Here is a 12,627-nt window from a genome sequence, read left to right as displayed (position 1 = left end):
GTCATTTCCATACTATTTATTTAAAGGTGATGTTTTTGCGGCTGTGCACATCCTGTGTGCCTATGTTACACAGTAACGGCCACATTGAAATAAATGACAATGCATGACTATAAATGGATTATTTATCACTATTTTACACTGCTGTAAAGAAATTCAATGTGCAACACATGATTTATTAGATAAGTTGCTTGCAGTTGTTGCACTGGTCAAATAAACAGCATAGGTAGATTTGTGTCGCCATTTCAGTGTCCCAGGTATAGCTCCAACTGCATTCTTGACATGTCTACAGTCTGAATGTGTAACCCATTATCTACCTGCAGAACTAAATAAAGCCTAATCATTACACAAAGGCAGACTGTTACAGAATGCCTGTAACATGATAGCATTCCGTGAAGACAAGAAGTTGTTTTTTTTTCCTCTGGCAAACAATGAGATTATTCTTGTCAGGAGTGTACCTGTGGATAGGTGTCTGTTTTTGAACGTCTGCGATATATGTGTGTATAGATATGCTCTAGTTACACTCAGCAGTCACACACAGTCATGGACTGGTTTGCATTGTACTTCTTTCTCCTGTTGGGGTTGCTAACTCATGATGATGGTGAGTGAAACATTATCACATTTAATGATGAGCTGTTAAATTAACAAAGTCAAATTAACCTTTGTATCTTATTTAACTAGCGAGCTTGATTCTTATTGTTCTTTCATTTGATTGAAAAAACCTAATTGACTGCCAAATGACTAAATAATTTAATATTACATGACTCAGCTGATTGGATTATTTCAAAACATAATGATAAATAGTTCAATGCTCACAAGCGCGGTAAACTAAAAATAAAATTGCTGTTATACTAGGTTATTGTCCTCAGGTGCTTCGTTTTATTTTTAATTAATCACTGACTTGGTTTATAGGTCATAAGCAGTTAAAGTACTAAGTAAACAGCATCTACCTGTTTTCATATTACATGCTGATGAGAAGTCATTTATGAGTGTTAACTGTCCTAAGTGTGAAAATTACCTTCATAAATAGGCATTAAGAATTACAGATCAATAATTCAGTTCTTTTCTTAATTAAGAAAATAGGTTTAATTATATAAATGTTTTAAGATTTGATGATGGGAAGTGACACCATTCAGACAACTGATAGTTATACAGACACAGGTGACCAATGGAGAAAAGCAAGGAAGAAGTGGAGAAAACTGGCAAGAGATTCAATGTTAACTCTACTCCTTTCACTATACTGAACGAACATGTGGTTTTTTTTTGTGTGTGTGTGTGTGTGTGTGTGTGTGTGTGTGTGTGTATGTGTCTCCTAATCTGACATTGAAAATTACATTAATGCCATGTAATCCATACACAGTCTAGACATAATTCCTTTAACAAGTATTAGTCTTCTAAAACACTTTGGTGAACTGCTGTTGCACCTGAAAATCAATCGTTCTCTTAGAGCTGAAGGAAAAGTGAGTGTATCTAGCTCTCTGAGAACCATCAATGTCACATCTTACAGGGAAGACTGAACACCAGTGCCCACTTTTGCTGCACCAGACAGCTCACCGTGACATCCATGCCAGTCTTCTTCTCTTTAATCTGGAGCAAAGGCTCAACTTAAATGTTGTTTTTCCTGAATTCCAATGAAATGTCATGTCACTGTCCCTTTTCATTTTCTAGCTCAAATAGCAGCTCCCACAGCCACACCAACAGGTAATATCCACCACACCACTTCACAGCTCCCATTCATCCAGTACAATATATTCTGCCTCCCCCTAAACCCCACAATGATCAGCAGCACCTCTTTCGTGTCTCTCAGCTGCATCCAACAAAGATGTATCAAACATTTTCACCACTCTCATTCTGATTTGGAGTAATCTGCGCGGACAGGACATTCTGACAGCTCCAACCTGCAGCCAAAACATTTCACAGAGATCACAACTGCAACTACTACTCCCATTACAACTACACTACCTGCTATAGCACAAGCTGTGCTATGATCTTACTGTACCGTTAAAAATGATTTTGTAAGTCACCTGAGTGATCTTGAAATAGTAATAAATTGGTATAGTGCTGAGCTTTTATACAGCTGTGCTGTGTGTGCAGGCTGTGCAGGTCCACCCATGCTGTGCTGCTCTGGCCATAACTCCAACTGCTTCAGGGGGTGTTTCTGTGATGAGTTCTGCGTGAAATATGACGACTGCTGTCCTGACTATAGGTCAACCTGCACACAACGTAAGTGGTACACAGTTATGTCAGTTTAGGATATGAGATTGAGATAGGGTTTAAGATTTATAGTGCGAATCTTTCCTTCTTGATTACAGGTTTTTCCACTGCACTGGTAAGAGGACCCAGGACAGCAAGCAGAGCTACATCTAAACTGGCATATAATGGCACAGCTTCATCACCCACAGTCTTGACAGCAACAGCACCCAGTACAACATCTGCATTATTGAGTTTGAGCACAACTTCAGCCTCCATCGTGTCTGCTCCTACATCAACCAGCCAAACAAGCACCAGTACATCTACACCTGCGGATAACAGCACAACTCCATCAGTCTCTATAACAACAGCACCCAGCACAACAAACAGCAATAAAACCGCTATGCTAGCAGACATCAGGACAACTTTAATATCCACAGCGTCTGATTCTATAGCACCTAGCACAAAAGGTGTCACTGCGACATCTACACTGCTGAAAGGGCGTACAACTCTAGCATCCATTCTCTCTGCGACTAAAACAACCAGCCAAACAAGCAACAGTCCATCTACACCTGCGGATAACAGCACAACTCCATCAGTCTCTATAACGACAGCACCCAGCACAACAAAGAGCAATACAACCGCTATGCTGGCAGACATCAGGACAACTTTAGCATCCACAGTGTCTGATACCACAGCACCCAGCACAACAGGCAGCACTGCAACATCTACACTGCTGGAAGTGCATACAACTTCAGCATCAATAGTCTCTGCTAGTACAGCAACTAGCCAAACAAGAACCAATACCACATCTACAGGACTGAATGTGGGAACAACCTCAGCATCCATAGTCTCTGCTACTTCAGCAACCAACCCAACCGGAGGCAATAGTGCATCTGCAGTACTGGATGTGAGCACAACCACAGCACCCACAGTCTCTGCTTCTACAGCAGCCAGCATGATAAATAGAAGCACTACATTTACATCAGCAGATATGAACCCAATGTCATCATCCAGGGTCTTTGATACTTCAGCACCCAGCACAGCAGGCAGCAGCACTACCTCTGCACTTGTAAATATCAAAACAACATCACCATCTACAGCCTCTGATACGACACCACCAAGCTCAACCAACGGAAGTATGTGTATACCAGGAGATGTCAGCACCAGTACTTTCTCTACACTAGCTGATACCAGCACAGCTTCAGTCTCTCTTATGACAGCACCCAGCAGTGCATCGACAGACATCAGCCCATCTCCGTCATCTACAGCCTTTTCAACAGCAGCACCGAGCACAACAAGCAGCACTACTGCACTGCTCGATGTGAGCACAGGATCAGTGTCCATAATGTCCACTACTACAGCAACCAGTCAAAAGAGTAGCAGTACTACAGATACACCATTAGATGGCCTCACAACCTCAGCATTCACAGCTCCAGGTTGGTCACTGTGATTGTCTCTGCTGGAGTCTTTTCAAAAGGTCACATTTGAAGAAATACATTCAAAGTAGGCCATTTATTCTTTATCTCACTGCTGAAAATGCATTGGCAATTTTTAGTCAAATCTATTTTTTTTATTGCATGCATCAGGTTCTGAGTCAACAATGACAGTGAGTTAGTGAGTCATCTTGTCTGGCACACTCACTCAACACCTCAGGCACCTTTTGACAGTTTCCTTGTCCTCATGGCAGGGACAACACTGACAGGAAGTAGTACAACTCTGGACACCAGCAGTGTTGCATCTTCAACAGCAGACGGCAGCAAATCTGAAGTTTCGAGCAAAAGCAAAGATTCCAAGACCACCACCAGCTCAAATAACGGTACGGTCTGTAGGTCGCATGTATTTCAGTGATGTAGCAGTTTGAATGGTAAATAAATTTCTATTTGCACCTTCCTTTTTTCAGTTGCCAAAATAGTGACGGTTCACCTAAAAGTTTCTGTTTTATCCAGTAGTGAGGAAAATAAGGATGTGATGTTACAGGCTGTATCTGAAGTACGTACAAACAACCTTAAAATATACATCATGCTGCTAGAGTATCACAAAAAAATAAAACAGTTCTGTACATGACTCTGTTGCTCACCTTATAACTGAGTGTCTTCTTTGTCACAGTTTATATCCCAGACTCTTCTCCAGCAGAACTGTGAGGGCTGCACTACAACTATCAGACACATCAAACCCACCTGAGAAAGGAGCCCCCCAGGAGTGACTACAGCTGTACTGTGATGACAGACGGCACAACTCTCAGAAACAACTGAGTAATCTGTTAAAACTGAGTAATCTGTCAAAGATCACTGCTTAGTTACTCAAAGCCTTAAGCAATAAAATGACCTAAAACCACAAATTTATCCAGCAATATCTGATGAGAGTTAACTGCAGGCTGAGCAGCTGACAACAGTCAATTAGTAAACTTTATGTTGATATTTACATAACAAGTTTATGTTTACAACAAATAGAAACAAAGCATGTACCAGAGATACATAATTTAGGTTTGTACCTTTTAGCAGACAACAATATATGCAGTATAAATGTTTTACTCTAATACATCGATATATCCCAACTGAACAGACTGAACACTAAAGACAATGACAGATTCAAATGTTTAGGTTTGACTTTAAAAGGTATCAGCGCGTGTATCAAATACATGACTTACAAAGTGTATATGGGATGTGAAAACAGCATCCAGTGCCTGAAATATTACTTATTAAAGCTTCCTCAAAGCATTTTACAGCACAAAACAAGGATGCTTAAATTCTCTCAAACAACTACAGCAGACCGTGAGCACAGACTCCTTCACGAATCGTGACTGACTAAACAACAAACAAAACTTTTAACCACGAGAGAAGACACCAGCAAGCACGGAGACAGACGGAGATGTACCTGACTCACCTTTTTCGACGTCAAAGCCAATTGTCCTCTCTTTCGTGGACGTGAAGTGGTCAATATCCATGTCATATTCAGTGATGTCCCACTGCACTTGTAGCTGTGGTGGTCATTTAGTTTGTGGACAGAACTCATTTCCTTCATCTCCGTCGGCTAACGTGAAGTGAAATTACGTTAGCAACGCTTGAAAACAAGCTAGCTAAACTTATTTAGCAGTTAAATGACTTTAACTTTCCGTCCCAAAGACCAGAGTGCGACTTTCTCATTTCACAGTTCACGTCGGTGTCTTTTCCAGAAATGTGTCCGTTGTTTAGCAGTAGTCGTGAGTTTACTTTTTGTTAACATTAACCTCGTCTTTCTGTCCTTAAGTAGCCTCCACGACTGCCTGGACTGTGAGGGTGCAATATCGTTTTTGACCACACAAATTGAGTGACATTTACCACTAGAACCCAGGGGGGCGCTGTTTCACCCGTTTCAGGGATCACAGTGAAAATAGGGGGACGAATAAGACGCCTCTGCGCCTAAGAGAAAATGGCATTGCGTTTAATTGTTTTTGCTACTGCAATAGGCATAGGTTGCAATTTGAGCTAATTTAAGAGTGGAGTTTCGTTGTGTTTTACTCTAAGACATTATTTGATGGATATTAATATTTGTGTCTGTATCATGCATGCTTTTATTTATTCAAAGGTGATACTCTTTCAGCTGTGCAAATGTCAGAATGTTAGTTGGCAGCTTGGTCACACACAAGTCATCATGAGCATCCACAGAGAAATTATACTGAGTGTGGGTGATCATATAGGAATAATTGTGGGGATATATGCGAAGTTATACACGAAGTTACACAGAAAACTGAACAAGGTGTTAAAGCAGTGACTTTTCACTGTTAGCCAAGCCTGTCTGTCCATCCATAAACTTTACTTTCTCAGTGTTCCCAAGTGTCCCTTATATTTGTTAACTTTTAAAATAAGGCCTTGAGTTAAACAAGTATAACGAAATATTAAAAAGTAGGACATGTAGCAGCTTGCAATGATCACTGAAATGAAAAAACAGGCCGGTCAACAGCTGTAGTTAGAGTGTCTGATCAAATAAGCTATTGTGTGTTTCATGTCCATCAGCCTGACTGTACCTACTCTGGTTATTCTCTCTTGTCTTTGTTCTTGTACTGATTTTACTTGGTCATGGGTAGTTTATCCATTATTATGAGCTAATAGAATCTTCATTTTGACAGATAAACTCAACCTAATGTTAAAATTTGATAGCTTGTTTTATATAGAGATTCATGTTTCCAGTGCCTCTGTCATAATTGCCATATTCTACAGAGTGTTAAAGCATCATTAGAATATATGGATCATTTATCGCTATCTGATAATGATTGTAGAAAAAAAAACATGTAATGTGCAATAAATGATTATTCAAATGTTGGTGCCGTTGGTCAAATGCTGTCACAAATGGATCCAGTCCAACAAAAAGCAGTACCACATATACACCACTAGATGGCAGCAAAACCACAGCAAACTGTTCTATGGCGCGTCGCAATGGATTTGCATTTAATGAAAGGATAACCCTTTGAGCAGTGGCATCTCATTTTCAGGCTGTAAATACACGTTACACAAGCATAAACAGGAAGTTTTAAGATGAGAAAATGAAAATGCTATGAGGCAGCAGAAAAAGGTAGTGGATCTCAGAAAAAGAGGTAGATTATTCCGGTTGATTGAAGCTTTGTACTGCAATTCTGGGGACAAAGAATAGGGAATGTTGTATATGTGTGAGTGGACAAGAAAATCAACATCAAACCAAAAACTGCTTCAAATAGGATGGTCAAATAAAAAACACATTTGAAGATGAACACTGGGACATTAGGCTGATTTAAACTGTAACCAATTAAGCAATTCAAGCATGAAACAATGGTGAGTTTTATATGGACACCTCAAAACAAATATACGTGAGTAAGTGTCAGAGGTATTCCAATGGACAATGTCTGCATAATCAATCATATGTAGAATCAAATGAGAAATGATTCTTTTTCTGACTTGACATGTGAACCAGCTAAGTGAGCAATAAAGTGAACTCAGACAACTGCATGTTCTTTCATAATAAAATCAATGTGGGGCTTAAAGGAGAGTCAAAGATATTGAAACACATTCACTTAATTTGACTGAAGATAGACAACGAGATAACAGCATTTCAACATACACAGTCTCCACTACTAGATTCTCTTTGCCAAAGCTCTTTCAAAAAGTGACATTTGATGAAACACATCTCTTCTTGTGCAGAATATTTGTTCCATCTCTTGCTTTCAAATGTATTGTTGTTCTCAGGGTCAACAATAATCCTCAGTAGTTATGCCACTGCCACACCTCTGCACCCTCAGTAACAAATCAGTTAACAGTTTCCTTGTGCACGTAGAGGGGAGGAGGACCGCAATAGAAACCAGTACGTTACATCCTCACCAGCAGATGGCGGCATATCCACAGATTCTGACTGCAGAACCACCATCAGCGCAGATGAAGGTGCTGTCAGTGAAGTGTATATTTGTCTAATCCAGTGTTGTTGACGGTTTGCGAGGTAGTACTTCTCTCTCTTCAGATGGCTTAATAGAGATTCTCGACACGCAGGTCTGTTTTTTTAACCCATGGGGAGGAAAATGAAGATGTGATTTTAGAGGTTTTATCTTGTATAAGTACATGTAATTTCCATTTAAGCATCATGAAGTTACAGTATCACGAGAAACCATCCATTACATACACCCTCTATCTGTGTAGTCAGTGTGTGTGCTGCTCTCTCAGTTTGTCTCCAGCAGAGCTGTAAAGGATGCGCCCTGAACATGAGACATGTCACACCAGCATCCCGTGAGCATCCCGTCAAAATTCATTGAGTGTACCGAGGAAAGCATTTACTGAGCGCTGTTGATTAAGGTGCAGCTGGTCCTGAGATGTTGAGAGGTGCTGCAGCGAGGCCCCACTCTTGGGTGCGTGAGGTTTATTGTTAAGTTTATAATTATGCAGTTTTTTTTTCTGACAAATTAGCCTCCTTTCCCAGTCCCTGTCAGCCAGCTTTCCAGATGGTTTCCTGTGATATTTTGTATTGTGTCCTTTAGTCACTTGTGTGTAGGCCTGTTGATCTGTTCTGACAGGAAAGTTTTGACTGGACTCAGCCTCTCTAGAATGAACAAAATGAATTCAAATCCAGCTTTCAACCATCATCAGCATTTGAAAAATGTAGTTTTGTCATGAGGGGAGACTCTGTGCTGTCATTGTACACTGATGAATAAAGAAGCCTGCATTTCTTACGCAGTTTTCATAATGTCATATTCTTTCACTCACATAACATTGTGTGGTTCTGTCGAGATGCGATTTACAGTGTTGTAAGGGCATTATGAAAGGTGATCAAAAGTGTAATTAACAAAGTACAATTGCATTGCATGCATACATTAAGAAAATCACATCATGGAGAAAAAAAAATACTGTGGATTTTTCATAATTATGGTGATGCAACAGCCTGTCACAAAATTGAACTAACTTCATCAATTCCACCCAATTCTGTGCGACATATAGGCCTATATGACATAAATGAAATAAAATTGACATGTTGATGATTTTCCATTATTTCTCATTATTATTAATGACGTATAAAAAGGAAGGGCGGAAGGGGAAGTGTTAATAATTACTTCTCACGTCAAATCTTATATAACGAAATGAGCCAAACTGACATATTTATGCCGTCAGCGCTGTCCGGTCAGGGTTAAATATTTAGGCGAGCACGTCCAAAACATCAAGGCGGCGTTGTTTGGCCAGGTAGGATCCACACGTGTTGACCCCAGCACTTCAAGGGAGGAGGATGAGCCAAAAATTTAATTATGAGGGAAGAAGAGGAAACCGCATGGCCTCGGGGACCGCCGGTGTTACCCGGCATAACCTCCAGGAGCGGATAGCTCAAATTAGACCAGCATTGTCAGTCCAGACCCACCTTTGACCCCGGAGATTTAATTGCACGGAGGCGCTTGGTGCAAATAAGTTTCTGTGCGTCTTCCATGCGTTTTCGTGTGTATCTGCGTGATCGCACTACAGCCCCTCTGCTCAGCTGCCAGTCTGCTAATCTGAAGCGTCCTCCGCTGATTCCGCGCAAAGGTAGACGATGGCGACGTGTGGTGCAAATCAGAAGCGTGTGCTCGCTTAAAGCTGCTCTCCGCTATCCCACAATTGGAGCTGATTCTACAGAGTGAGTCTCGGGTTCACGTTTCGCCACAGCTTTGTAAACTTAGATCATATGGGGTCACTGAGGGGTTGAAGCGGCCCTGTAGCTGCGCGTCCAGTCTCCAAAGATCAGTTACAATGTAATGGCAAAGGAATGTCGCTCAGTCCCGGCTATTGCATGCAGCCTTTGGCCATAATTAGAACCAATGTGAGAGTGGGATGTCATTTTATTTTATTCAGAAACATTGTTTGCATTTACATTTTGCAGGCATATGTTAAAGTATTGGTTGATGCTGCAATATAGGCAGGAGTCACGTCTTATAGAGTGAAAGACACAATTTACAATTATGCTTTCTGTTCATATTTAAATAATCACTTTATGAATGTAACCTTAAATTTCAAAGTCTAATAGAAATGCTTGTAAATGCTTTTATCTCAAATGCAGTACGATAATAACCCTTATCTAATTTGTTCAATGTGTGAGTTAAACTGAATTCAGAGAAGGGAAAATCCAGTTTCAGGTCAAGGCTCACACAAACACACACACACACACACACACACACACACACACACACACACATACATACACACAGTGTCCATGCTGTCCACACCATCAGTCTGTTGAGGTATCCCTGTGGTGTGTGCATGTCGAAGGCCCCGTTGTTATTGATCCTGATTGGGCCTCACAGGAGGAGATTCCGGCCTGCCATTGACCCACACTTCTCCATGTTTCCACCCTTCTCTCAGATCATCAGAGGCAGCAATCTCCTCCTGCCTGCCGGCCAGCCTGCTTGCGTGAGTTTTCTGATTGTCAGATGGAAGGGGGAGAAAGGGGAAAAATGAACTTACTACAGGTTTTGCAAAATCACTAGCAGGTCTTGCCTGAGTGGTCCGCACTGACGTTTTTCTGGCTTGGTGACTGTCAAAACATCCACCCCCACCATGCATTCATACCCTCCCTCCTTCTCCTTCGAAAGCTTGTGGCTCACAGGCTGCTCTCCTCTTCAAAGTAAAACTTCTCCACCATGTGGCCTGTGTTGAATTTTTGTGTTGACGGCTGCCCAGTGCTTATGAACTCCTCGTAGGGGTCCTTTTTCTCCTCGTCGCTGCCTAAACACTTGAAAAGTGTCATGGCAAGGAAGGAGTAGAAGAGCATGACAAACAGGATGTAAAAGTAAGCATTGTCGTAAGTCTCCCTGGAACTGGAGATGGTGGACGCTGGACTGGTGCTGGACAGAGGGCTCACTGTGCTGCTGGAGACAGTCACGTTGATTTGTTGTCCATTGATGTCTATTCCCGTGTCCTCCAGAATCTGCTGGCATCTGGAGAGAAAAGGAAGCAGAAGGGTCCGGTTCATGCGTCTCATACCAGAATTGAAGGTGTCTTGACAGACACTGAGTAAACCAAAAAACGTTAGATGGAAAAGGGACCAGGGCAGCTGAGAAAGGACCACAGATGGAAAGTGTGAGAGGCAGGCACTCACCACTTTAGGAAAGGCACGCTGTGAGTCATCCACCCACTCTTCAAGAGACTTGATAAGGTGGTGTGTCAGAGATAATACCCACTCCTTTTCTGTCCTATCGGATGCAGCCAAAATATATTTTAAAAAAAAGCACAACTGCATGCTCAGAATGATTTGTACAGAATATTGTTTTTTTCATTTTCATCTGAAATGAATCAGTCATACACTCCACAATTCTTCAAGGAAATTCTGCCTCAAAGTATTTTCTAAAGCTCCCTTTTAACTCTTTTTCCTATCTGAAACTTCTTTTTTTTTCTCAGCCTGTCCTCTCTTTGTGCTCTTTCCTTCACTTTCAATTTGGGGTCTTGGAAGCTGCAGAGACGCTTGGATTGTTGTCAGCTCCGGTCAAGTAGTCTACTCATTTCAAAGAGTGTTGGGGTCAGAGGTTAAGTTGTCTCCAGTGTGTTGCAGCTTGACTGACACTCTGCTCCAAAGCAGCCCCTTTGGCTTTTTCACTCATTGTGTCTTACAAGTTGAGCACTTGTTAAATAAAAAAAAAAAAAAGTTTGCAGAAAGTATAGAAAATAGCGAAATGCGATCTTCCGTTGATCCTACCAGTCGGCTCTGTGACAATGAGCATATAAACAAATGTGATAACACACAAATGCATGCTTTTAGAATATATTAAAACACAAAAACAAACCTTCAGTGTGTTTGCATGCATGCTCACTTCATACACATACCATGAATGACATGGACAGCTGCATACCTGATCCCTAAACCCCCAGGATAAAAGAAAGAACAACGACAAGGAGTGGTAAAAATGCACCGGTGATATCTGTAACCTTTGAGGAGTCTGCCAACTGGGTGAACAGTGTTTTCGTCTCTGTTTGGCAGTGACAGCCAAAACCCTTCTGAACCCTGTACAGCCATGTCAGTGACTGATGGCCTGGTGTGACTGTTGGCCGCTGTGCTTCCATAATTTATAGCAGCTCTGCTTTAGCCATTAAGGGGTGTGAAGGAGCCCCCAGGGAGCAGGAATTTGTCCGAAAGGAGTGTTTATGAAAAGGGATATATTTATGATTTAGTGCTTGAGGAGTGTGCACGAGGGATGCCGCTCACAAAGAAAGAGTTTTGTCACAATCCCACTCGAGAATTTAGGAATCCTATGATGGCCAAGGCATGACCTGCCCTGCTCTGCCTCTGACTGGCTTGATGATTACGCTTTGCTCGTCTCGCTGAAAGAAAAGGAAGTTCTTGTAGTTGCCAAAATTGTCAACCTTAATAATTTCTTCTAAATACAACTCATTTATGACAGTATAGGCAGCAACCTAGTTGTACAGAGTGAGTAAAAAACATAAACTTTCTTAACAGCTCAAAATTATTAACTGTAACAAGATCCAGTGAAAGTGTAGACATGCCAGTCACTTTGGTGGATGAAAGAGATGTGAAGGCAGCTAACAGTCCAATCACAACGTGACACTTGCTGTAATAATTTAATTCCATGCCTTGAACAGAATCAACACTGTATTTAAAATGATTGAAATAGCGCTAAGCCGTGACACAACACAACAAGTCCAGAGCTCCCCTTTCAAAGATCAGTGGATGGACTGCCATTGATCCATCAGACCCTGCTAATGTTCAGTCAAATGAACCAGAGGGGAGATGATGGCTCTAAGCATATAAAGATATTTATTCATCAATGAATGAAAGAATGAGCGCATGAGTGCCATATAAACAACACAAAGCAGGTATTAACAGTTAGACCCCACAGTTAAAAATGAATATGCATTATCATCTGATAAGAACGCAAACATCTGTCGACACTGCTGTTCAGTGTTACATTGTGACTGGATGTGTATTGGATGTGGCTTCACATCTCTTTTATCCACCATCAGCGAGGAC

General features: G+C 41.3%; 1 long non-coding RNA gene across 1 annotated transcript in view; it reads right to left on the bottom strand.

The window, feature by feature from the left end:
- LOC143329252 (uncharacterized) overlaps positions 1-5,230 on the bottom strand; it is a 154,736-nt gene extending 149,506 nt beyond the window's left edge. The window contains exon 1 of the long non-coding RNA XR_013077874.1: positions 5,074-5,230. This is a non-coding gene — a long non-coding RNA (uncharacterized LOC143329252). The remainder of the gene's footprint in view (positions 1-5,073) is intronic.
- Between the last annotated feature and the right edge of the window lie 7,397 nt (positions 5,231-12,627).

The sequence above is a fragment of the Chaetodon auriga genome, chromosome 12 (assembly GCF_051107435.1).
Source record: "Chaetodon auriga isolate fChaAug3 chromosome 12, fChaAug3.hap1, whole genome shotgun sequence".
Classification (NCBI taxonomy): domain Eukaryota; kingdom Metazoa; phylum Chordata; class Actinopteri; order Chaetodontiformes; family Chaetodontidae; genus Chaetodon; species Chaetodon auriga.
Note: the sequence above shows the minus strand (reverse complement) of the source record. Positions and strands in the feature narration are given on the sequence as shown.